The 26,501-nt window shown below is 38.0% G+C and overlaps 1 long non-coding RNA gene across 1 annotated transcript; it reads right to left on the reverse strand.

The window, feature by feature from the left end:
• Positions 1-11,917: 11,917 nt before the first annotated feature.
• Positions 11,918-26,017, reverse strand: LOC124165559. The gene is made up of 2 exons (XR_006866255.1): positions 25,906-26,017; positions 11,918-13,004 (listed from the first exon to the last, which is right to left on the reverse strand). It is a non-coding gene; the product is annotated as an uncharacterized LOC124165559 (long non-coding RNA).
• Between the last annotated feature and the right edge of the window lie 484 nt (positions 26,018-26,501).

The following is a 26,501-nucleotide window of genomic DNA, read 5'->3' on the forward strand; positions in this document are numbered from 1 at the left end:
TTTGCACAGATCTTCCTCGTGGCCATGAACGGTCGTCTTATCAATTCCGATCTCTTATGCAATTGCTCGGATGCTCAGACAGCGGTCAGTGTGCAACATATCAAACATTTTTTTAATATTTGGGTCCGTGTGACTGGTTGATGGACGTCCGGCGTGCTGTTTGTTGTGGATGTCACTGCGGCCCTATCGGAAAATCTTGTGCCTCTGGAAGACTTGAGTTCTGGATATAGCGTCCTCACTGTAAACACCATTGATCGTTTGAAGAGTTTCTGTAGGTGTTTTCTTGAGTTTGACGCAAAATTTGATGTTAACACGTTGCTCGATGATACGTTCCATTTTCACTCCGACGAGGTCACTGAACATGCACTGTGCTCTGGCACGATACTAACCCTCCAAGCGTCTGTAGGTAATTGACTCGGGTCTTTCCCTTGATCCCCCGCCATCACTATAGAACCAAGAATTGGTTTGTGCACGCTTCACCTGAGGGTCACAAGCTCAGTCCGATTACTTTTTATACAAAGCCTGTATTTTAATTCATTCCTGTTCTTATTTGTTTAGGTTCTGAATTAACTGTAAATGTTACAGTATAATTGGGAGACTTTCTCTTTTGCTGTCAATCATATTAACTTCTGAGCTTCTGAAGCTCCTCAGGGCTGCCTTTATTTCTATTCATTATGTTGAATGTGAGTGTTGAGTGCTCTTTCCTTCATTTGCGCATTCAACCATGCACCATGGCATTGTATGACACTGGTTGGATCATGCAGACTTAAGTATTTTTATGCCCATATTTTGGTATATTGTCATTATAAGTTTTTTATATTTCGTCATAAGCATCAGAGTAAACAAATATTTGGTAGGTACTAATGGTGAGATTTCATTAGTCTTTTTTTAAATTAATAATGACTAACCTCTTAAAATTATGATAATTACCCGAGGTAAGGCAAAGCCTGGGAAGTTTCACTTGGTGTTTTGTATGAATAAGGTCATGCAAAGAAGAAATTGGATTAATACACTGAGAGTGCAAAAATTTCAGGGTGGAATAATAATTTGCCTTGACTGGAGTTTCAACCAGTATTCCCTGAAAGTGTGCCAAGTGCTGTGTAACGTAAGCTGAGAAGGCATCTTCTTCTTGGTGCTGAACACACAAGCACGCTGTCTTTTAAGATTGTATTACTGGCTGCATAAACTATTAAGTCCTTTAACCCTTTCACTGAGCAGAACGTACTAGGTACGTTCACAGCACTGAACATACCTAGTACGTTCTTAGGCAGGCTGCTGTGAACGTACCTTTTCTTCCTCCCTGCACTTTAAGGATAGCACTTTTGCCGCATGTGAGGGGTAGGTTTTGGGAGATTGAGCAGCAGCGAAAGGGTTAAAGCCAGTAAAACTCTGCAGAGGAAGTGGTAATGGCTTTGTAGTTCTTAAACAGAGGTAGCTGATAGAATATAGTCTGTAGTATTTACCCTTGACAATTTTCCCTAACATTTTCTAAGTAGATAATCTTATAGCATGCGTTCATGTGTATCGTAAATGTATACAGTAGAACCTCGGATAACAACCACAATCCATTCGAGAAAGCTGGTCGTTATCCGAAATGTTCGCTGTATGAAACAATTTTCCCCATAAGATATTAAGGAAATGGGAATAATTGGTTCCTAGCTCCTATTGACTTGCTATTATATGAAAGTTACAGCCTATATAGGTATGCCTTTTTTAAATGAGAATAGTTATAATATAGTAAAAATTGAGTTAAATGTAAATAAAAACATTAAAGAAAGCATTTAAATATAAGGAAACATAGGAAAACTGTTTTTACTGCCATCTGATGGCGTAAGTGGATGGAGGTGTGGGGAGTAAGGGGTGGAATTACTGCTTGGAGGGGGAATCCCCCTCTTTCAGAACTTTGAGGGAAGTCCTCTGTCGCTTTGAGGTTGAAGGAAAAAAGTTACCCAGTGTCTATTGCTTTTGCCTTTTTTGGAGCACTTTTTGATAATACAACATCGCATTGTCATTGAACATGTTTAGGCTCTTATTCCCTATCGTGCTGTTTGGGAAAGAGTTTTCTATAAACAATTGCAATTCCCCCCCTTTGCACACATTTCTTTAATCACCGAACTTGGGACTTCCTCTTTTCCTTCCCCATCCGAAGATATATCCTCAGCCAAGTTCTTTTCTTCCAGAGCCTTAAGGTACAGCAACTCTTCAGTAGTGAGTTCATTGCCATTCTCCTCCACAAGTTCGTCAGCATCGTCATTATCAACCTCCAACCCCATGTTTTGGCTGAGGGAAACAATTTCATCAACAATTTCTGGTTCAATTCCTTCAAAATCTCGCCCTGGAACATAGTGTGGCCACAGTTTCCTCCATCCTGCATTCATAGTATGGTGGTAGGTCACTTGGCTCCATGCATTATCCATAAGATGAATGCAATTCAAAATGTTGAAGTGATTCTTCCAAAATTCCTTCAGATTTAAGTTGGTATCATTTGTTATATTGAAACACTTTTTGAATAAGGCTTTTGTGTACAATACCTTGAAGTTTGAAATGATCTGTTGATCCGTGGGCTGCAGCAAGGGGGTTGTGTTCGGTGGCTGATAAAAAACTTGAATAAAGTCAAACTCTTCCTCTAAGTACTCTCTGATGCTTGGAGTGTGTGCTGGAGCATTATCCAGCACTGGAAGGCATTTGAGGGGAAGTTTGTTCTTCTGTAGATATTCTTTCACAGTCAGGGCAAACACTTCGCTCACCCACTCAGCAAAAAATTGGCAGGTCACCCAAGCTTTAGATTTCGATTAGACCTCCACATAGCAGGCAATTTCTGTTTTATAACATTGTTCTTCTAGGATACTCTTGGATTGCCTGAATGGTAGCCTAATAGTGGCTTAAGCTTAAAATCCCCACTGGCGTTACCGCACAATAGAAGAGTTAGTCTGTCTTTCACAGGTTTGTGCCTTGGCAATGCTTTCTCTTCCTTCGTTATGTACGTTTTATTCGGCATCTTCTTCCAAAACAGTCCTGTTTCATCCGTATTAAATACCTGTTGTGGGACATGCTCTCCATCTTCTATGATTTTTTTTAATTCAAGGAGGACCTTCTGTGCCCATGCCTTGTCGGAACTAGCTGCTTCCCCATGCCTTGTAATGCTGTGGATGCCTGATGTTCTGTGCTTAAAATTTTCAAACCAGCCTCGACTGGCTTTGAAAACAAAATCAATTGAAGCACTTGTTTTCCTCTGGGGTTTTCTTCTTCAAATCTTCGTAGATTTGCAGTGCCCTTTTCACCAATAAATACCTCACTGTTGCTAGCACCTTCTGTTTTTTAAGTAAATACAAAAGCAACAACTTTTCTAATTCATCTATTATTTTAGGCCTTAGCTTTGTATAACAATAATAGGCCTAAAATAATAGACGTTATAATACTAACTCCTTTTGACACATTAGCTTCTTCAAGCTGCGCTTTTTTCTTTAAAATCGTCGAGATTGTTGACTTTGACATGTCGTATTCTCTTGCGATATCTTGCATGCCTCGTTTATACTTGGCAATCATTTCCTTCTTCAATTCAATTGTTGGCCGCTGTCTTCTCACTGAACTGCTGCCCTCTCTCTTAAACTTCTTTGGTGCCATGATTGAAGGCTTAATGATTATTAAAATAAAGTAAAAAAATCATTAAAGAAGAAGGATGCACAACGATTAGGATAATGAATGTGTGTTCCTAACCGTGTATCGAACACAAAGAAAGATGAGAAGGACCTGGCCTGTGTCCGCTGGTCATGTGTGCGTGACATAGTACACATAGAACACATGCATGGCTGCTACACATCTGTACGCTAACCAAAATTTTGTTCGCTATCCGGGGTAAATTTTTAGTGAAATTTTTGGTTGTTTTCCGAATTGTTCATTATTAGAGGCGTTGACTAATGCATTTTTTTGCAGGCTACAGTTTCCCAACTGCCTGTAAAATTGCTTTATATTCACTCCATTTGTAGAATAATAATAAAACCTAAATTTGTATAAATTTTTGTTGTTGCATCTGAAAAACAGTCCACTTTGAACTTTTTTAACCGTGTGCAAAATATTAATGGTTGCTACCAAAATTAACCATGGCTTCATCTATTAACAAATAGTAAAACATCTACCATGATAGATTAAATGCATAATATCTATTTATGTATTTGTGCCCACTGGTAATTTAAGTTTTTCATTTGGGTGTTGAAATGTAGTAGGATCTTGTATTCCGTTTTTGTATTTTTTCATAGATAACTAACAAAGATCATCTGGGCAATAATACCTAGTTCAATTCTACACTTAAATCATAATGAACTAATTTATGGGAGTGGCATAGCGAGGGGGGTCTGGACCCCCTCTGAAATATAAAAACAATTATGTAGGTACTTTATTCTTGGAAGAAGACAAAATGTTGAAAAATAATGAATTAATGAAAGATTTCTTTGACAAATGAAGTTTTTTCGACTATGAAACGTGTTAAAATTATGTAGTTTGAAACCCTCTACCTAATATGTACCCTGTTTTTCAAAATTCCACCTCCCCCAAACAAAATTCCTGGCTACCCCACTGATTAAAGGCCAGTATATCTGCAGTATAGGAGGATGAGGGGGATGGCTATTTACTATTTCTTTTCTAATGATGGCATTGTGTACGTCATCTGTTTCTGAAGTGTTCCTCCTTTTTGAATCAGTTAATCCTGTTTTTTGACTTCAAAAGGTCACTCTAAATGTTTGCAGATGAATAAGATATTTTCCAATTTTTCATCCATTCTTTTACTATGATATACCCTTACTTAACTGTGAAGATGTTTTTAAAATATTTTCATGTGATGCCTCACAAATCAACTCGGAAACTTTTGCGCTGTACTAATGTGGTTGAAACGCTCCAGCACCATTTGCAATGATCGTGACGTCACTTGTTGGACAACTGAGCTGCCTGCATTGCAGCGCAAGCTGAAATGTGAAATTTTTAATTGCTATCCTGAAAGTTTGGCAATTGCAGGAAAATATGACCTCACTGCCTAAAAACTGCAAAGGATATATTATTTCCCTATATGTGTACCAACAGTAACAGAAATTCCCCTCGTAGAGTTTCCATCGTGGAGTGGAAGGGCAAGAGATGAACAAGAATGTGGTTGAAATCACACCCACTCTGCAGTACATTGTTTCAATAAAGTAATAACAGGAAATGCAAGTAACGCAATTTTAAGCATCCATTTATGAACAATATAATCTCACCACTTTGTGTGCCAATGTTTGAATTTAGAGCTGCATTAATAATGTCAACGAAGAATGAAGTGTCCACTGGTAATCTTTATCTGCAACGTTAACCATTCATTAACGTCAATTTTGGCGACTACATATTAACCAAAAATTAACCCACCTTTACTTCGAATCCCCTCGTAAATTATGCTTTTATCTGTTTATCCTATTTTGTGAGATTTACCTCTGTATTAGTGGAAGGCTCATGTTTTGTGGGTGGCCCCCCCTTTGATCCTGCCCTGCCTGCAGTGATATGAGTGTCACAGTGCCTACCACTACATGAACATGAAGAAGAGATCCTACCAACCCCAGATGTTGGGAAGCAGCCATAATTTTTCACAGTTTCCCTTATCGTTTGAATGGTCTCCCTCACCCAAGGATGGACCAATAACCAGAACACCATCACCTTTTGACCATGACAAATTATTTGACTAGTGAACATACTTAAATCACTGCTAAACTCTATATGTAGTGGTCGACCCATCCGCAACCTGGTGGATTCAAATGGTGGCTTTAAGCGTAACCACAATTGTGCATCCCTAATTACATTTCATTATTGTAACTCCAATGGGGTTGCCCTGCTGCTGGTCCACTTGTCGTTCGACAATTGTCTTCATCAAGTTTCAATCTTTGAGAATTTTCCCCTGCTATCTATGAGAGGTCTTAACCTCTGGGCAAACTTCTTTTTCAGTTAAATGATTATGAGTGAAATGACTGTCTCTTTAAATAATCAATTTGGACTTTTCCACCAAAATAAGGATGGATAACCAAAGAACTACATATTTCTTTTTGCTTTTGTAGTAATTTCTGTAATTCTCCAAGTAATACCCCAACATCAACTTCTTTGTCTCCATTGATTCCAGGCAATGAATTTTTTGTCTTTAAGTCAGGGTTCATGTCTGTAGTCGGAACTTCTTGGGGATCAAAAGCTGAGATCTTTTCTAATACCTATTTTTCTGCTTAGGTCTTCTACCATAAGAGAACTAAGTTTGGTTGATGCCTTTTCAGCCATCTGCGTAGGTATTGACTTTACAGCAGCTGCTTTAGAGGTTGTCATGCTTTGCAGATGTAATAAGTGGTTTTATCAAAAAAAGTACTCTTATGAATATTCTCGAGGCTCATTTTTAACTTCCTTAACTCTTTCAAAACTGTGGAGTTCTCTCCTTAGCATAAATGCAGGACTGCGCCCCAAGAGACTCTTCGGTCTTCTCTGTATGGAGCATTTATGTTGAACATTTGTTAAAATGGCCTGGAATCAATGGAGACAGAGAAGTTGATGTTGGGGTATTACTTGGAGAATTGCAGAAATTACTACAAAAGCAAAATTACCGGGGTTTGGTGGATATATTTAAAGCAATCCAGGAGCTTAAATGCATGAGACTACGTTTACATCTAAGCCTTTAAGCAATTTGGATCCCTTCTGCAAACGTGGACTGAGAAAGATTTCTTTCCTGCTATAGCACTGTGTTAACAGATAAGAGAACAAATGTAAAAGATGACAACTTGATCACTAGCAATATTTCATTTGAAATCAAAGACATTTAAAAGTAATTTATCTCTACGTAAGCTAGATATATGGATACACGAAGGATAAAATATGTATAATAGTGAATTCAGTCAATACTCCATGTATATTATTGCTTATATGTATTATTCCCGGTCAATAATATCCTAAATTTAGGGCAATAGGTGGGCCATGGGAAGGATGGCTCTCAATCAACATCAATTAATTTGCCGTTAAAATAACACCGATTTCAGGGTAAAAGAACATCGCTTTTGTAAAACAATAACTCCACTTTTGGCTATAGAATAACCCTACCTTTTGCATGCCCCTACCTATGAAAAAACCGTAAGGACCTAATTTTCTATTATTGAATGTTTTTCTAAAATTGCAAAAAAATTACTCTTCTCTGAATCATAGCTACAGAGGTTAAAGATATTTACAAAAAGCAAAATTTCAAGAACTCGACCTCCGTTCAGCGCCAGAGAAGTAGTGGTGAATTCACCCAAAAGTAAAAATTTAGAAGAAACACATTTTTGAAAAAAATGGCAATCAAAATAAGTTGGGAATCTGAGCCTTAGAAAGGGTAGCCCCTATAATGGCATGTCTCGATCGCAGTGACTCTCAACCAAATCCCATAGCTCATGCTACCTGTACACCAACTCACAGTCAATAGTGGAAGACGATGAGGGAAATGACGACTCGACAAATCCCTGGATTACTTGAATCGCATGCAACATGCAATTCAGAAATGTATCGTTCACTCGCATACCCTCTCAGGATAATGTCACCTAATATATGTAGTGCTGTCTGGGTTCTTAACACGTTGCGTACCGGGGTATTTAAATTCCCTTTAGGACTTCTGGGTGGAGGTGTTGAGATTGGAAATATGTGCCTAATATGGCGTAATTTCTTTGTTTTAAACATGGTTAAAAGCTAATGTTTAGAATATAACTTTACCCAATCAAACGTTATGATGCATCAATTCATTTAGAATAACGAACAACAACTGAAAACGTACTAATGAATACGTATTGTACGCTTTAAAATTGTTTAGGTTGACGCGCCTAAATGACGAGAATCTTCGTCATCCGTCCGGAACGTTCGGGAAAAAAATGACGAGAATTCTCGCCATCCGTACACAACGTGTTAATACCAAACTTATGGTGTGTAAATTCAAATACCACATCTAAAAAAATAGTATGCAGATGTAAGTATTATATTTTAGTGGTTGGGGGAAGGGAAGTAAGCAAAACACTAATATTTCAGAATTTTTATGTATTTTTTTTAATTTCACCGTAAATTATGTGGAAAACAAAAATCGATTGCAAGAATAAGAATGTGCATTTCTTTTTCTTTCCAATGTATCAACTAAATGTGACCATTATCACTAATTTAAATATGCAAAAGAAAAAAGGTCTGCAGGCCTTAATAACAAACTTTACATGTATTTTTTGTGGAAATGATTCAGGGCCCATTCTTGAGCCTAATAGGCCCTTTGGAATAATGAAAAATAGTTAACATCCAATTCTCAGACCTACTGAGTATACGCACAAAATTTCATACAAATCAGTCCAGTCGTTTCGGAGGAGTTTGTCTACAAAAAACTGTGATATGCAAATTTAATGTATTAGATTTTGTTATGAAATGATGAAACATGGAAGCATGAAGTTTTCGCTCAAAGCTGAGTGAGCACTAGGATTCTCACCGATCATATTTGATAGACACATAGGGCATAGATCTGTGGTAGTTTGAGGGTAGAAGCAAAAATATGTCAGTGTCTTGGATTTGCTTTGAAAGAATAGTAGATTATCTCCTTCCATTGTGGATTTTTCTGATCAAAATTTAGTCAAGTGCGAGAAATTTTCGAGTGAATATGTTTTACATTATTGGTTTTTTTAATAGTTCACGCTAGAGGTGGGGTAAACAGTTCATTTTGATGAACCGTTCACTTTAATCGTGTTCAGTAAAAAGAACAGTTCAAACTATCTATTCCTGGCGAACAATCAGGGTCATTCAGGTAGAAAATACTGTTTATTGGGCGGTTAGAGTACATATATGAAAGCTTACTGTGGATTCATATGGTGCTTGCAGCATGTTATAGTAATATGAAGTAAATTCTGTCCCGGGCCTTTACTTAGTTATCCATGTGCAGGAAAATATCTGCTGTCCACTTAGACCAGATAAGCCAGAATTAATATTTATCAACCCAGCATCTAATGTTAGTAGCACGCGTAAGACAGTGAGAAATAATCAGTGTCATTGCCAAATTAGTACTTTAAGTTGAAAGTAAAAAATTGTAAAATGTTACAGCCATAAAATTCTGTAATATATTTTAACGTTAGACATGGAAAACAAAAGAATAATTAAAGCTTTGAGGTGTATTTATGTGCAATTAAGCTAAGTGGTCACAAAATAATACATAAAATGTCGCGACATGAAAAACCTAAGGTCATCAAATAAAATCACCAGAGATACATATTTTTTTCCTAATAAATAAAAGATAAATGCCTCTATAGAATTTTTCTGAAATAGTTCAAAGTCCTTCCCTTCGATGTCTAATAAAACTTTGAACAAGTAACTTGAGGAAAAATGGAGCCAAAGTTGTGCTTCCCAAGATCATCAGTTCGGAGCTCTAAAAGCAACGCAGGATAAAATATAGATTAACCCAGTTAAAAGTTAATATCATCACAAATAATATAATAACAAAATAAATGGTGGGTATAACATAATTTAACAATTTCTGTATAACTTTTCTGTTTGATGAAACAGATTTTTTTCATTAACTAATTAACTTATTAAATAATTAACTAATCAAGACAAAATTTTAACCTTATGTTTAAATTAACTTTGTACCATGGTAAAAATTATGAACAGATTACTGACCCTTAAATTGACTGCCTACCTGAACCATTTGCATCCTGTTCATCGAACGCAATTTTTCAAATGAACACAAAATCAAAATGAACGCTAGATCCCAAATTGACGGCCAGAAGAAACAACAGCCTCAGCAAAATGAATGCCCTGGGGAGATGAACGGCTTTAAGCTAATAAACTAATATAAACTGCCCTAATATTTTGAGCACCCGTTAGGGCAGATAAAGCCGGTCAATAGCTAAACTGTTTCTTTTCGTGGACGGAGGGGAATGGCAGAGAAGGAAGGGGAGGGGCTAGGTCGTCTATGACGCACTTCGGCGGCCTTGGATGGTCTGAATGGTAACTGCCATCTATTGTCACCACAACGCACTTGCTGGAGTAAGATGCCGTTCAAAATACCACTTGGTGAGCATACCTGTTGGACCGGATATGCCTTACTTGTGCAGTACAGACATGAACATGGAATGGGAGTTAAAGAGAACTGTTCATTTTTGGACCGATTCATTTCATTGAACAGTTTGTTTTGGCAGTTCAGTTCTTTTTGGTCCATCTCTAGTTCACACGCATGAACCACAGTATTGGTACTTTATGGTACTTCTGAGTGCTATTGAGAACTTGACCAGCTGCTCAGAAAATGCAATGGAAGCAATGCTGAGATAAATATTTCCATTGTTGGCAATTTTTATCCGATTTTTTATCGTTTCGTATCTGTTATTAAATTAAATTTTATATTTATTTTGCCAGCACAGTTTGTAATGCTTCAAAATCAGTCTGTTGATAGATACGTTGAGGAAGATTAAAGATTATAAGGCATACAGTAGATGTTTTTTTAATTTTTGAGATATTATAAGCTTTTATTGTACATAGGTATATATTTCTCTTACATTGACCATATATGTAATTTAAATCAAATTGTATACCATTTACCAGAGGTTTTATATCAAATTGAGTTAAGAGAAAAAATATGTTGCGGTTACATTTGTATGGATTACATGAATATATGCAACATGTCACACAATAAAAAACAGAATTTCATTGTTTTGCCTGTGGTATTCAAATTAATTCAGAAAAGCAGCTTATCAAGTCACAAATTAATCTTATTAGTAGGAAAACAGCACGGATTTCAGTGATTATATGAAAAATTAGCTCCATAGTTGTGTATGAGTGGGTTTTAGCCAGGATGCAAGTAGGTTTTCCCTCTGCGGGAGGTGGGAAACTGTTTTGCCTTGCATAGAACCAAATATATTTACAGAATCAAATTTGGAAGGGTTTTTATCCCTGACGTTGCTCATGATTGTATGAAACTCTGTACCCAAAGAGATCGTGATTACGAAAGCTTACAACAAGAATTTTCAGTGTCATGGTGAAGGGGAATTCGTTTTAGGGCTCACTTGCTAAAAAGCTTATCGTCTGAAAGTGATGTCCCCAGTGTACCTTATTCCCATGTTTTTCACACATACAGTAGGAGAGCAAAACATATAAACTTTTCATAAATTCGGTTATGCTGGTCCCTGAACCATAAGAAAACCTCTATGAATACCCAAATTATTCATTTTTATCAATAGTCAATAAGAATTGATAGAGTTGCCTCTCGATTACATTTCTTGAAAGAAATTCATGAAATCAAAATTGTAATGGGGAAAGTGGGATTTTGGTGAATAAAATGGGTTAGCATATTCCAATCATATAGCACCTGTTTAAGGTTAAGTACAACAGATTCAGGCTTCAATTGGTGAAAGTTAGACATATTTAAATAAATAAAAGATCATAGCACTTTTCCACAAGAATTTGTAATGCGTACAATGCGTACAACGCTCACTGAGCCATCATCTGGTACAAGACCTTGTACCAGTCTTGTACCAGATGATGTCTCAGTGAGCCGAGACGCATTTTACGCATTACAAATTCTTGTGGAAAAGTGCTATGATCTTTTATTTATTTAAACCTTTTAAGGGTCAAGTGAAATTTTATATGTATAGGAATCATTCCAATAATATCCCATCTCCACTGCCATTAAATCCTTGATCAAAGCTTCTCCAGCGTGACTTTTCGTTTGCTTAAATTTTTCTTCAACTCCTTTAATACAATTAATTTCCTTCCGGACGAGTCTCGATTAAACTCACTTCATGTTCATAAGTGGCCGTCTCGTTGAAAGCGTCGAGGGGGCTCTTGCTTCATCGCTCTGAAAGGATACTAAAGGGGGAAAAATGTGCCTATTTTTGTATTCCCAGCTTTTCTGTGATTGATTGTCAAATAATATTATCAAACGAACCCATTTTTTTGGCCATTTATTATTTTCATTGCTTCATAGGGGATTACAACTCACCATATTTCTTTGTGAACACAAGAATTTGATATTCCAAGGAGAAAAAAAACATCAATCATACAAAGAGAATAATTTCCTCTATCCCTTAATATTTCTTTTAGAAATATAAAAGTCTTGCATCTTTAAGGCCTAGTCTAAGCTACTTCATATTACTCCAGTACAATGAGTGTAATTATTTTTTTTGGAAAATTGCCTGTAACTTTCATTAATATGCTAGACTTCCACCAATTAAGACTGAAAATGCACTCTGAACTCAATTGGTTTGGCCACTTATGTACCAATTGATAATGCTCCATAGGGGATTAAATCTTGACGCATCTTGAAAACAAAAACTTGGCATTCTACTGAAAAATGCTACAGCAATGGAAAAAAACGGAGAGAAAAAGTGCCTAAAATATTTCTGGTAACAAAATAGTCTTACATGTAAAACATAGAAATGCAAGCTAAATATTGACTCAAGCACAGAAGCTGCTTATTGTACCATTTCCATGTTGGATTGATGCCCAACTAAAAAATGTAATACAAGGATGTTCATGTTAGATTAAAGCACGTTTATTCATGGAAATAGATTCCTACTGCCAAAGGCCATCAAATCCTAAATTTAAGTTTCTCCATCTTCTCCCTGTTCAATTTATTTTTAGTGAGTTTACGTAAGTGTTTCTCCAGCACCACTTTTGCTTTGGTTGATCGTTTTCCCCTTTGATGTCCAGGTGTAATTACACTTATTTCATTGTCTGTCTCCTTCATTTTCTCCTCAAACATCTCCTCAAACACATCCTTCAAAATCTCTTCAAATGTCTCCTCCAGTACTTTAGTAATTATCTCCTTTACAAGCTCATCAAATTCCTGCTGATCAGCAAAGCTTAGAGACTTTGGAGGAATCATTTGCTGTTGCTGATCATTATTGAAGAGCAGTTTATCCAATGCAGCATTCATCTCATAATCTTGCTCTTTGTATGGTGCACATTCGTTCCAAGGCACCATTCCGATCACCAGCAGCAGAAGACTCAGCATATTCATGGCGATTATCTACCTGAAAAAATCAACATAAGATGTCAATGGAATTCTTGTTGGACAAGATGCAGGTATCCCTTGCCTAAACTACAGGCAAATCGCCTAAGGGACCAAGGCTTAACGTCTCATCTGACAGATTTTACTTGATCTATCCTCCAAATTACATCCATGAGGGTAGCGGTCACCCCCAGAAAGATTTCCGTTGTGGATGAGTTGATTCCAAATGTCGATTCTCAATTCCACCAGTTCTAAGGTACGGAGTTGAAATTGAGACCAATAGCCTAAAGCCAGCTCCAATTCCATAGATTTGAGGAAGACGTATAATTTTTTAAATAGATAATGAGCAAGGGACATAAAGGCCGCCACACACCTGAGCCATTGAGCACTGTACTTACATTTAAGTTAACAATTTATGTCTTAAACAGTTAAATAAGTGTTTTTTATTTTATTTAGGCTGAGGATATATTACTATAAGAGTTTTATGTCCCCACGGGCTACATTACCAAATTTCGAAACTTGATCTTGGGTTTTAATGGAAACATTGGAAAAAATTATTCCTATGTGCCGCGCATGGGATCAGCTTGTTCCCCATTCACACAACATTGATCGTTGTGTATGTCTGTACGTGCATAGACCAAAAACGTTGTGCAAACGCTCACCCCAGCAAAATGGTTTGCACCGAGAGAATTACTAATGGTTAAGGGTAGTCTCCTTTGAGTTATGTTTTCCCTTTGAGCGTGTCAAGCGGTGTGCCTACGTGGCAGGATGTCCAACCACAAGAGTTGCATTGCGTGATACAGTCCACGGAGAAGAAAATTAAATCGCAGTCAACATTTTTGGTGAAGATTTCAATCTATATACCTCTCATATATAGCTCGAAGAATGATGAAGATAAAGCTGATCGACCGTGTAAGTAACGAGGAAGTGCTGAGGAGATTGGGAGAGAAGAGAAGCCTACTAAAAACTTACCTTAGGAGAAGATGCGACAGCTTATTTGGCCACATAATGAGACATGATGGCCTGATGGAAACAATCGTAGAAGTATAGGTGGAAGGGGAGAAGGGCAAGGGACGGCCCCGAATGAGTTACATAGGACAAAGGGTTATGAAGGATGTAAAAGAGAAGAAATACGTAGCTATGAAAAGGTTAGCAGATATATGTTATATTACTGTTAAATTGTGACAAGTAGGCCATTGGCCTCGTGGTAACATGTACATACGATGAAAAAACAACAGAAAATATTATAAGAAGCCCTTGGTCCCTACTTCTTCAACAACTTTTTAAAAATATGTAAATTTTTCGTGAAGGGCTCAAATAGTTTTGCTGGTAGGTCGTTCCAGTCCCTTAATGTCCTACTCTAGAGGGAGAACTGCTTCGCATTTGTCCTTTGTGATCGGCACTTTATCTTGAACTGGTGATCATTTTTTCCAACAAAGCTGGGTTTTGATATGTCCTTCTCAAATTCTTTCCATGCTTTTTCCCCACTCATCATTCTAAACATGCCACATAGCCTGCCTCTTTTCCTCCTCTCTTGTAAACTCTCCCACCTTAGAACTCTGAGCATTTCTGAAACACTTTCCGTTTTCTTGTGCTTTCCCAACACATACCTAGCAGCTTTTCTCTGCACCCTCTCCAATTTCTTCGCCTCTCCTTTAAAATGAGGGTCCCAGACAAGAGATGCGTACTCTAGTGTTGGTCGTACTAGGGTTGTATAGGCCATTTCTTTGGTAGCCCTGATGCTTCCTCAGAGGTTTCTCATCACCCAGTGCAATACTTAAAAAGATTTTTTGATTGTGTGCTCGACGTTTAAACCCCATCCTAAATTCTTAGATAAATGGACTCCTAAATATTTAAAGCTGTTAGATTTTGGAATTAAACTACCCGAATATTCATAATTTCTATCTCCGCATTTTCTTCTGTTACTGAAGTTAACATATTTGCATTTATTTCCATCCTGTTTCTCGATACCCAATCCATTAATTTGTTTAAGTCATCCTGAAGAGTTTCCTGATCAATTTGATTTTCAATTTTCCAATAAATAATATAGTCATCCGCAAAAAAGCCTTATATTGGAATTTATTTTCCGGGAGGTCATTTAGGTATACTACTAAAGTGATAGGAATGGAGAACTTCTTCAAATCAATTTTAGGATTATTGACTGATGGTATTGGTGTTGATGGAATCGCATAAGGTGACTCCTGAAATTGTTTATCTTATGATTTAAAATGATTAAAATTTATTTTTTTCGTTTAATTTAAAAAAAGAGTATAAAATTATGGGAACGTAGATTAAACATACATTTTACACATTGCCCTTTTCCCAAATATGAAAAAATCTCACATCCAAGACAAAGGATGGTGGGTAGCACGCCAAGAAGACATTTTCTTCCTTTCACCATGATCCACATAGGCGGATCTAGGGGGGGGGGGGACCACGGGGGCACGTGACCCCCCCCCCCCCCAAGACCCTTAAAAAATATTTTTAATACGGTCCCGTTATCATTGCATTCGTTTTGTATCACGGGGTATCTTTGTGCCCCCCCAAAACAAAATCCTAAGTACGGCCTTTCTTGTGCCCCCCCAGGAAGAAATCCTAGATCCGCCCCTGATGATCCAAGGACAATCTCATTGAGTTGGTTAAAAATAATTCCTTAAAACGTGACATGAATTAAGGCATTTTTAATTAAATGAATGAAATAATCAATGGAAAATAAAAAAGGAAATTTTATTGTCCGGGAAGAGCTGCGTACCATCAATGATTCAAACATTTCTTTATAGCTAGTTTTGCTTCACCAATTTTCTGTATTTTGAAGATGTCTTAACCCATTTACGGCCAAAGGTGCGAAAACGCACCATTTTTTAATTAGTTCGTGAAAAAATATTTACTCCGTTATTTAATAGTTTTTCCATGGTAAATTAGCCTTTATATGGTAAAATTATTTTTAAAACCATTTTCTTTAATAATTTTGACGTGATTATTTAGTTATAATTTTTCAAATTTACTAAATTTCTAGCTCATCGAGGGCTATCAACTTAATATTTTTTTACAAGTGCACTAAGAATATTTATGAATCCTAATACTAGTATTATAAGTGTACTAATAATGCTTAATTACTCAGATTTTTTAAAACCAAATAATATATTTAGAGATGCACAATTTTGACACTTGTATATAATGGTGCGTTTTCGCACCTTTGGCGTTTGGGGGTATGGCGGATTAGGACTGAGGCACCGTACCGAGAGACAAATGTAGCAAACCTTGGTCACTAATATTGTACGCCACCCTGTAATTATTCGGTGAATAAGTTTAATCCCTGTTGGGTTTTAAGTACCATAAAATGTACTTTCTTATCTTATTGGTCTCACAGCTGTCGTCTTCTAAAATGTGGCTTCTTTTAGCCATTGTGTACTAATGAGCAGCTCGATTCCCCACCACGAGACCTATCGGTTTTCAACTGTGTGTAATGTACTGTTTCTCAAACAGCGCTGGTCATTCAGAAACGGATCACTGCTATGTATAGTTTGATGGATCTTACCTTCTAACGCTAGAAGAAAGCTTCAAGAAGTTAGTCTCATTGGTCTATACGCATTCGTTCGGTATGACGGGTGTAACTGGGTGATCCTACATCTTCAATATCAACGTTTCAGGCAACGTAGGAGTGAAAAAAATATCTTTTTCATTTCATCAAATTTTCCGAGACTACAGAAGGTGGATAATAAAAGGTGTATGTCCACCCAAGATATCTTGACCACTTAAGGGGACTGGATACCACGCCAGAAAAGTGCCGTTGCAGCAAGCTACCATTTAGGTCGCTAGGGAGCCATTTTTGCATGTAACAAGGAACTGTTTCCACTAAAAAACATAGGATATATGTAGCCTTGGTTTGTATGTCTTCACAGTTGCACACGTAAAAACCTATTAGGAGAAAAAAATTGTAAACTTCCCAAAAAAATCGCCTTTTTCTCGTGAGAATTACTCCGCTCCAAATTGAGACTCAGAGATGATCAAACATTTGAGTCAAGGCTGCGTCTTTCATAATTTCAAATATATATACCGGTAGAGCGTGCATGCAACCAGATTCGCGTTATGTTCTTGAGCGTGATGTATGTTTTGGCCTTTCTACGGCTCAACGTCTATCACAGCGCTGGCGGGGACTTGGCGCTGTCGTCTTCCAGAGAAGGATCCCCCCACCTCCACTTCCCCTCTCTTTGGCGGTCTCTCTCCTTCCCCTCTCTCTCCCCCACTACCAATCCCTTGCCTTCCTTCCCCTCACACTGCTCCACTGCGTCGGGCGTCATATTCGGAGAAAAAAAATATTTTGTTTCGGGAGGCTGGAGAGTTCAAGCGTGCTACGAGAGCAAGATACACCTGTGTTTTTCGACGGGTCAGTGTCGAGATTGATTGTGGACAGCAGATTATGGAAAAACCAACTCCTTACCTGAAGTGGAGATATCGTAAGTGTTATCAGCCAAAGAAGAGGAAATATCACCCCCCAAAACCTAAGGAAGCAGGTAATTTCACAATGAAATTCAATTCATTTTGCGTTTAAAAAATGACTCTCTTGTATTGATAGTGTACCAATTATTTAAGCTTCAAGAAAAATAACGAGAATAAAAATTCCCTCCTTTGCCTGAAGCCTTATTAGTTATTACACATTTTTTTTGTAGCAGTTGAAACCGGAAGCGTTCATTCCGAAGAATCATTGCCATTGGGTTCCGGAACAGGTGTAGTGGAAAGGTAAATATTGCTGCAAAATAATTACATTAAATATTATACCTACGATTTAGTTGATAATAGTTCAGAAATATTTAATGGAGCGCTAATTGCTAATTATAATTAACGTGTAAATTACATCACCGTCAGCAAATTCGTTTTCTCAAAATTCGTTTTTTCCCCTTATTAGGCCATCATCACCTCAGCCTGGATGCAGCAATTGGCATGGTGGAGAAATGGACCCTAAGGAACAGGATGAATATCGACGAGCTGAGCAATCAGACGTAGACGATTGCCTTCTCAGAGTTGAGGATCATTTGGAAAAAACGGATAGGTAATTGCAGTAAGACTTTGGTGGATTTGTTGATTCGGTTAGGTTGAATTACTCGGAACATAATTTTGAATACGCAAACTCACAGAATTGAAAAACGCATTTTAATGTAGTTTACCGTCTCCTATTTTGTACGCCCCTAGTTTAATATATAATGTCACCAACAATCCTGTAGAGTCATACAACTCTTACGTAGCTAATGTGCATAAAATATTTGTTCATTAGAAGCTATATGCATTCATTTTCTTTCAATACTTTAGTTGGAAGTTAATTTTAAAACTTGAATATTTAATATATTTTTATCATGAAATCATTCACGATCAAACAACATCTCTCTCAAGTAATGAAATCCTTTTTATTACAGGTGATGATGATAGTAGCATAATGAAAAGGCTGTCTAGGGAAATGCCATTTGGGCAGCAGTTACCAGTGCAAAAAGTAGAATGCGTCAACCACCTACTTATAAATTACAGCAGTAGACTGCAAGATATTGCACAACGGCCAAGAAATTCAAAAGGGGCAGTGCCCGTTGGGTACAGGAGAACAATAAACACTAACTTGCCAAGATTGAGGGTAGCTGTGAGTGGGGCAATCTCCTTCAGAGCGAAAATGGCCGGGTCGGAAAGGGTCAAACTCCTACAGAAGGACATAGAGCAAGGATCGAATCATGTTTTTGGTGACCATAATAAATGTGACAAATATTATTGCAAAGGACCCAAAGAAGGAGAGGAAAACTTGGTCCCTCATTTCATTAGTTGCGGCATATGGGAGGATATCACCTATGCCAACAGTCTATTATCTCGTCACTCCGCTAGTTTGATATATAACGTGACAATCTTGCGGAGTCCTACAGCTCTTATGTAGCTAAGTACGTAGGAGGGAAAAGGTTAAATTTATGTTTAAGGGGGGCCTATGAAACTAGGTGTGCCATTGCATCGGTATCCTTCAATGTGAAAGATGATGTACATGGCATAATTCATAAAGGACTGACGAGCAAGAGCCCAGGAGAATGCCCAAAAAAATTCTGTTTCCTCCAAAAGGAATAGGGAGTACATTAGAAAGCGACGACTGGAATTCTCTGAAACTTCAAAAAAGAAACGTCTGCGAATTGAGGGACCAGACAAACATTATGGGCTTGTTCCTGATGTACAAAGTGACATCGCATTGGCCAGCCAAGATTCCATGAATAATTTCCTATCATCACTAAAAATGGATAAAACCTCAAGGGAAAAGTTGGAGAGGGAAACAAGAGAGCAAATGCTCAATACGACGGGGCAGGCGGAAATGTGTAAAAGGTTGACGGCCTCTTTCTTTGGCCGTATTTGCAATTTAAGGCCCACAACATCTAGGGAGAAAGTGGCAGACGATATTTTGTTTCCTTCCTTCAGAAGAAACAAGGCTACAGATTGGGGAAATGCTAACGAAAAATCTGCCATCAGGGAATATGAGTCTTCAATCAAATATAAAGTTTTACCCGCAGGTCTCTTTGTTGATGAAAAATTACCTTTTTTGGCTGCTAGTCCTGATGGGGTAATATCTGATGGTGAAGGCTTGGTTGAAATCAAGTGCCCCTATAATTGTAGGTATATTACTCCTGAGGAAGGAGTTAAAAATAAAAGAGCTACCTTCATGGAAGTGAAAGATGGAAAATATAAGTTACGCAGGAGAAACAGATATTTTTATCAAGTACAGGGACAGCTGGAAATATGGGATAAACAATATTGCGATTTTATTGTGTGGTCTCCTCATGGGATTATAATTGACAGAATTCAAAGGGAAAGCAGTTTTGGGCCACAGCAATGGTGGATAAATTAAAAGAGTTTTACCTGAACTTTATGATGCCTAAAATATGCCATAATACACCTGGTTACAATAAATAATTGTACCGGAGCTGATGTTTTTTTATCAATACTTTCCCTCAACTTTTTACCCTTCATTTCTCTCTGCACACCGGCCTCCTGGAGACTAAATATGGTAATATTTTATCCCTGTATATCGCGGTGCGGCCAACAGCAGCCTTCTGCCCCGGCCACTGGTTTTTCCTGGATTATCGCATATATATTATGGCATGGCTGAGTAAGACGCATTTTTCTTTTCTCGGCCAATTTTATAAATTAATTAATATTGTAACAAATTAAAGTGCGACTTCCATTAGTGCTTACAATATGCTATACATACATCGAAATAAATAATAGCTTTCAGCCGCGCGGACCGCATTGTTTATCGAGTCACGCGCGCATCAAAAGTTTCCGGCTTCAGCCTTAAGGCCGTTTTACACGAGGTACGGAATTGCGCAGGTTAGAGCTACATTAATTTCTAAAATGGCGCGGAATTGCGCGAATGCATGAACGAAATTAAACCAGTGGCTATTTTGCCGTCTCGCATCCACGCATTCTAGCATGTGTTCTAGTAATTCACCGCTTTACACGACGCAATTTTGATTGCGCCTTCGCACGTAAGTCAGATTGCGCAATTCCGTGTACCGTGTAAAACGGCCTTTAGAGATGGGATTCTTACAGGGTAATGAGATCGCAATACATGAAGTTACTAATTCCACCTCTGAATACCCTTCACCAATTGTGAACCGAGTCGAAATTTTTCGTGCTGCGGCGCGACATTAATTTTCTCCGGGCATTTTCAAACGAGTAAGATAAAAAAATGAGGATATCATGACTCCTCAGCTTCAGTGCCGATTACAGCGCTACAGACTTCAAAGTTAAGAAAAAATTAATTTTGCATGATCCCAGGGGAGTTGAGATTTAATAACTGTGTATGAATTTTTATAAATGTAATCATAAACACGTATATGTATCATATGAAATAGACCACTTGTAAAAGTTTTCGACTTTTAAGACATACTTTCACCTTTCATACTTGGAGTTGAAGCTTTCGAAATAGAGGTAATTTAGGATTCCTCCCAGCTGTACTAAAAATTATGCTGTCGTTGCCATCATAGGAAAAAATTATAATTGAAGTGCGCAATAAAACGGAGTATTGAAGTAATATAAACGTGGATTTTGTGAAGGATTGTAACAACAAACGGTAGAGAGAAAAATGAAACTGCATTTAACGAAAGTGATACACGATTTCTCGTGTTCTCGTTTCGATTAATTATATTGTGCAATATTGGTTACCGGCGTGGAATAAGTCAAGTCATACGGTCTATTTTATTTTTATATTATAAATTATAAACTGCAATCTTATTTACGATGCATTCATTGAGGTACAGGATGAATAGAAATGGGACACCGTGAAGAAAGCGAGCGGAATTCAATGCGGGAACTATCCAGAGAAAAAGAGACCGACGGAAGGGCTGATCAACTAAAGTAACACAAAAAACACAAAAAGAGTTTTTTGGGCCTCAAGAGTTTTTTTTGCAACACAAACAACTCCATAGGGTCTGCATAGGTTATCCGAGATCCCGACCGCCAGCGGACCGAAATCTGACACCGCAGAAGGGGAGTTCAGTCCCTCACCCCAACCATGAATTTTTCTTCGCTCTCGAGTCCCCCTTCCACCCAGTCAACTTCCCCTCCAATTCAAACGCAGCGGTCGCTTTCGGAACTAAATGCCAGCGACCGTTGCAGCGGAGTTCTCCCGAAGTATCCTATCCCCTTAAGAGGAAACCCTGGATTCTGTGGATGACGCCACGGATGTTGTCTAAATACCGCCAGACGTTAAGAACTTGACTGATGAAGAAGACGTCGATGGTAACATTTGAACTGCGAAGCCGATTAACAATGACATCGCGGTAATATTGCAAACGCATTGAGGCGATGGCATAGTGGAGCACCGGCTGAGTGCGCAAGAAGAAGAAGGAAAGCCATCAGAATACCAAAAAAGATATCCAGTCGTCTGATAAAAGGCACTAATTTTCCAAAATGGAAAAAGGATATTGATGCTAAGTTTTTGTGTCATCCCATATCAAAAGAGAAGGAATATGACAAAAAAAAAGACGTGAATTTGGAGGTATGTCTCCATCTGACATTTTCCTCCGGTTTTTTGATGACGAGGTTTGGGAGGGAATGGTATATTTTCCAAAAAAAGTAATATATGTTACTTATAGCAGTAGGCATCAGTTACAATTAGTATTGTAGACTTGAGAAGTGTCTTGAGATTTTGATTCTCTCTAGGTGTCATGTGCTCCCGCAGCAGGACTTACACTTGTCTAAAGATATTATAAAGATAAATGGGTTGAATTAGTTCGTCAAACTATGAGTAGAAAGAGATAAAGGAAAATATCCACCTTTTCTCTCGACAAAACGGACTAATCTACATCTACATCTACATAATACCCCGCAAGCCGCCTAAAAGGCGTGTGGCAGGGGGTGTTAGGACACCAGCCGTTTACAGCTAAAAAAAAAAAAAAAAAATAAGTGCTCAAACGAAGTTGGGACAAGCGTTTATTAAAGTCCTTTATGGTTCGGGGGAAAAACGATTTCGCGTATCTATCCGTTCGGCAAAACATCTCTCTTAATTTATCACTTCTATCGGACCAGGAAATATAGTGTGGCTCTAATATTATGTTATCTGTGTCGCTCTTAAAGATATCCATTCTCAATTGTTCAAGCAATCTAAGCCTAGCGCGCAGCCTCCGAGTCTCCAACGGCTCCCAGCCTAACTCGCTTAACATCTGGGTAACACTGTCTGTACGCCCGTAGCAGTTTTTGACGAAACGCGCAGCCTTCCTTTGAATTTTATTCAGTTCGCGGATTAAGTCTTTCTGCACCGGATCCCATATGCTCGCTGCATATTCAAGGTGCGGTCGGACGAGAGCGAAATAGCACCTTTCCTTTACTTTCTCATCCCAAAATCTTCCCACAATACGCTTGACGAATCCTAATTTCTTCAGGGCTGTGCCGCAAATATTCTTTATATGTGTTCCCCACGTGAGGTTCGAGGTTATCGTAACTCCCAGGTACTTCACTTCGTCTGTTGCCTTTACATTAATGCCATCCACTGCATAAACGTGGTTAGAGTTGGACGAATTCCGCAAGAAATGTACCGCCATGCATTTGCTCAGATTAAGTTTGAGTCCCCACTCTTGGCTCTACAAATGAACGTTGTTTAAGTCAGTCACGTATTTTACTGCTTATGCGGGAGCAGAGATCATTAATGTATATAATGAACAACAGGGGGACGATTACGCTTCCTAGTGGAACACCTGATGTAACGTTTACAACATCGGAGCTAATTCCGTCAAGAACAACTTTTCGTTTACGATCTCTGAGAAAGTCGCGTATCCCAGTTTAAAACTGTTTCGTTTAATCCGCATGACTGTAATTTGTATAAAAGTTTGTTGTGAGGTACCGTGTCGAAAGCTTTCTTAAAATCTAGAAACAGTGCGTCAACTTGTCTTTTCGATTCACTAGATTTTATAACGTCGTGAAGAAAGAGCGCGAGCTGTGTTTCGCATGATCTACCTTTTCGGAATCCGTGCTGACAGTCATGGAGGAAGCTACGTCTGTCCAAGAAAGTCATGATATTGCTAACGACGATATATGCTCAAGTATCTTGCCTATAATCGATGTTAATGAAATCGGACGGTAGTTGCCTGGGTCATGTCTGTTTCCCTTTTTGAATATGGGTGTTACGCTTGCAATTTTCCAGTCTGGCGGTAACTTCCCTTCGGAGAGTGACTTCTTGAATATGATCTCTAAATAAGGTGCGATCTGTGGAGCTAACTCCCTGAGGACACGCGCGGGTATTCCCTCCGGACCCGGAGATTTACTATTCTTAATCGATTGTAGTTGTTTACTTATCCCATCACGTTGTATGGATATTTCTTCCAACAATTCCTCAGTATGTGGGATGTCTAAATTGAACTGAGTATCGTCAGTAGTGTATACACTTTCGAAGTGGAAATTTAAAGTGTTAGCTTTGTCAATATTTTCGGTGACAAGTTTACCATCTTTATCAAATAAAGAATTTACGGTTGAATGTTTTCCCTGAAGCTCAAAGAGAAAGCTAATGTGCAAAGCTGAGACCAATATTTACTATACTGAATGCTAATTTTTATGCAGTGCAGTTAAAAATGCAGTTTAGAATTTTTTCTCATAACCTTTCTATGGTTGAGCAAATGGTGCCGTGATTTCCACTCAGCAAAAATGTTGATACAAAATAAACCGGTTTGATTAGGGTTCAAATGGTACCTTTGCTCTTCAGGTGGTTACCTCATCCAATTTGTCTTCGTATTCAGGGGCTAAATCAATCAAACTCTAATGGAGTGAAGGTAGGATTAGGAGCTATCTTTGTTTCCCATCTCTTGAAAATAATTCCCGAAATTACTCAGCGTCGGTTATTTTTTGACAACTTCTCTTATACATGTTTCTTGTTCCAAACACTCAAGGAAAGGCGATCCTTTGTAACGTGAACCACTCGGGAAAATAGAACTGGAAAGTGCCCGCTTGAAGACCCTAAAGCTTTTGGAAAAAACCTCTGAGAATTGATTATGCTTATTTGACGAGGAATCTGAATTGTTCGCGGTCAAATGGAATGAAACCTCTGTTGCAATTGTGGCCAGCCATATAATATAATAATAAACCATATAATAATAAACCATTTGAAAGAAAAGGCATAACTATTCCCTAGCTTCTGTCAGTCCAATAATCCCATAGGTGGATTATACATCACGATAATGCAAACGCGAATTATAGAATAAAAATCAGAGGGAAAAAGTGGTGGTGGACATTGTTTACCAATTTACGGGAAAGTGTGTTAACTAATTCATTGAAAATCTATAGGAGGGCCAGTTGGCTGAAAATGTCTCCAATTGATTTCTCAAAGATCATACGACGCGCTAACGTCAATCAAAGGTGACCGATTCAGTTATGGCAATCACTAATAAATACATGCAGAAGGACCATCAAATTCGAAAAAAAGACAAACCATCTCGTAATTCTTTACTAGCAGACACTAAAGAAGATAATGCAGGTCATATGATCGAGGAAAAGGTAACAAGGAAAGGTGTGGGTAATGTAATGGGCACAATGTATATTTTTGGGTAAATTGTAATGTGCCCTTATATTCAAATAATTTTCATTAATAAAAGGGATTTTTTAAAGTATGAACGGTTACTTAATGATTTTAAACACTAAATTATACGTTTCTATGTGTTTATAAATTAAAAAGACGGAAAAGAAAAAGATTTTAGTTTTTCACGGTATGTTAACCGAAGTACCCACATTCCGCCAAAGGTGCGAAAACGCACCATTATTTTTTTGGTATAAATAAATTTTTTAGAGCCCAAAATTTTTCAAAATTTCTTTTCTAGTATCTATATTACGACTAAATATGATGATAAATTCAAATATTATTCCGAATATTAGCCTTGGCCGTTAATGGGTTGATTGACATTTTAAGACCACATAAAAAACCTAATCCAAGTTACGGGTGAAGTAAATATATTTTGAATTAATTAATAGCTTTATCGAAAAAGGGATTAAAGTATGACTTTATTAACTGCCAAGCTAACAGTTGAAACAGATTCTGGTCAAAACTCTCACGAGCTAAGTACATATACAGGGACGCCGACTTACAAAAAATATTGGGGGGGCCCAAACCGGGGATCTTTCCCCGGGAAATTTTATAAGTATTGAGTTTTAAGTTTTTTTAAGCATTTTAGAAGAGTCATATGATCAAAATTAGAACACTGAGAACTCTAATCTCGATATCTGGACACTCCGGGGAAAATCGACAAGCCTGACACTTTTTTCCTCACACTCATAACGAATTATTGAGGGGGCTCGAGCCCCCTCAGGCCCCACGGAGTGCAGGCGCCACTGTACATATACCCCCCTGTAAGGCCCTGGCATGAATACGCGTATATCATACTGTGTTCGTATAACTGCTGTGGATGGTATGTAGCTCGACTTACCTGATGAAATCCCGTCTTTGATCAGCGAAGAAGCCTCTCGGACTGTTGTGGTGCGATTCGTTTCTTTGCATAAATGATCGCGCACGTTCCATCAAATCGTCTTTATAATCGATCATTCCGACTCAGAATGACTCAAACCATGATAATGGAACTGTGATTCTTCGTCATAGATAGATAATCTTTCTTCCTCTTCCGGTCGCTTCGAAAAATTAAGCGGAGGATTTGTCATCAAGGGCTATAAGATTTCAACACACCACCAACCCGACACAGTCGAATTCTTTTCAATATTGCCATATTTCGTTATCCTTGCAAGAGACAAATAAATGCCATTTTTGTAAAGTTTTACAATTGGCAAGAATAATTTACGGGTCAGTAGAGTTTGTGAATTTTGTGAAGTTTGAATGCATATCTGAGGATAAACGTGCTTGGCCTTAATGTATACACAGATACGGCATTTTGACATTCATTTTTGATTTGGGAACAATTGGAGCTATAAAGCTGTAAGCAAAGTGGCGAGCTATTATGAAAATTCGAAGCGGAGGTCATGGACTTCTGAAACAGAATCAATTTTGCAAATATTTTTGTAGAATATCTAC

The sequence above is a fragment of the Ischnura elegans genome, chromosome 9 (assembly GCF_921293095.1).
Source record: "Ischnura elegans chromosome 9, ioIscEleg1.1, whole genome shotgun sequence".
Lineage (NCBI taxonomy): Eukaryota > Metazoa > Arthropoda > Insecta > Odonata > Coenagrionidae > Ischnura > Ischnura elegans.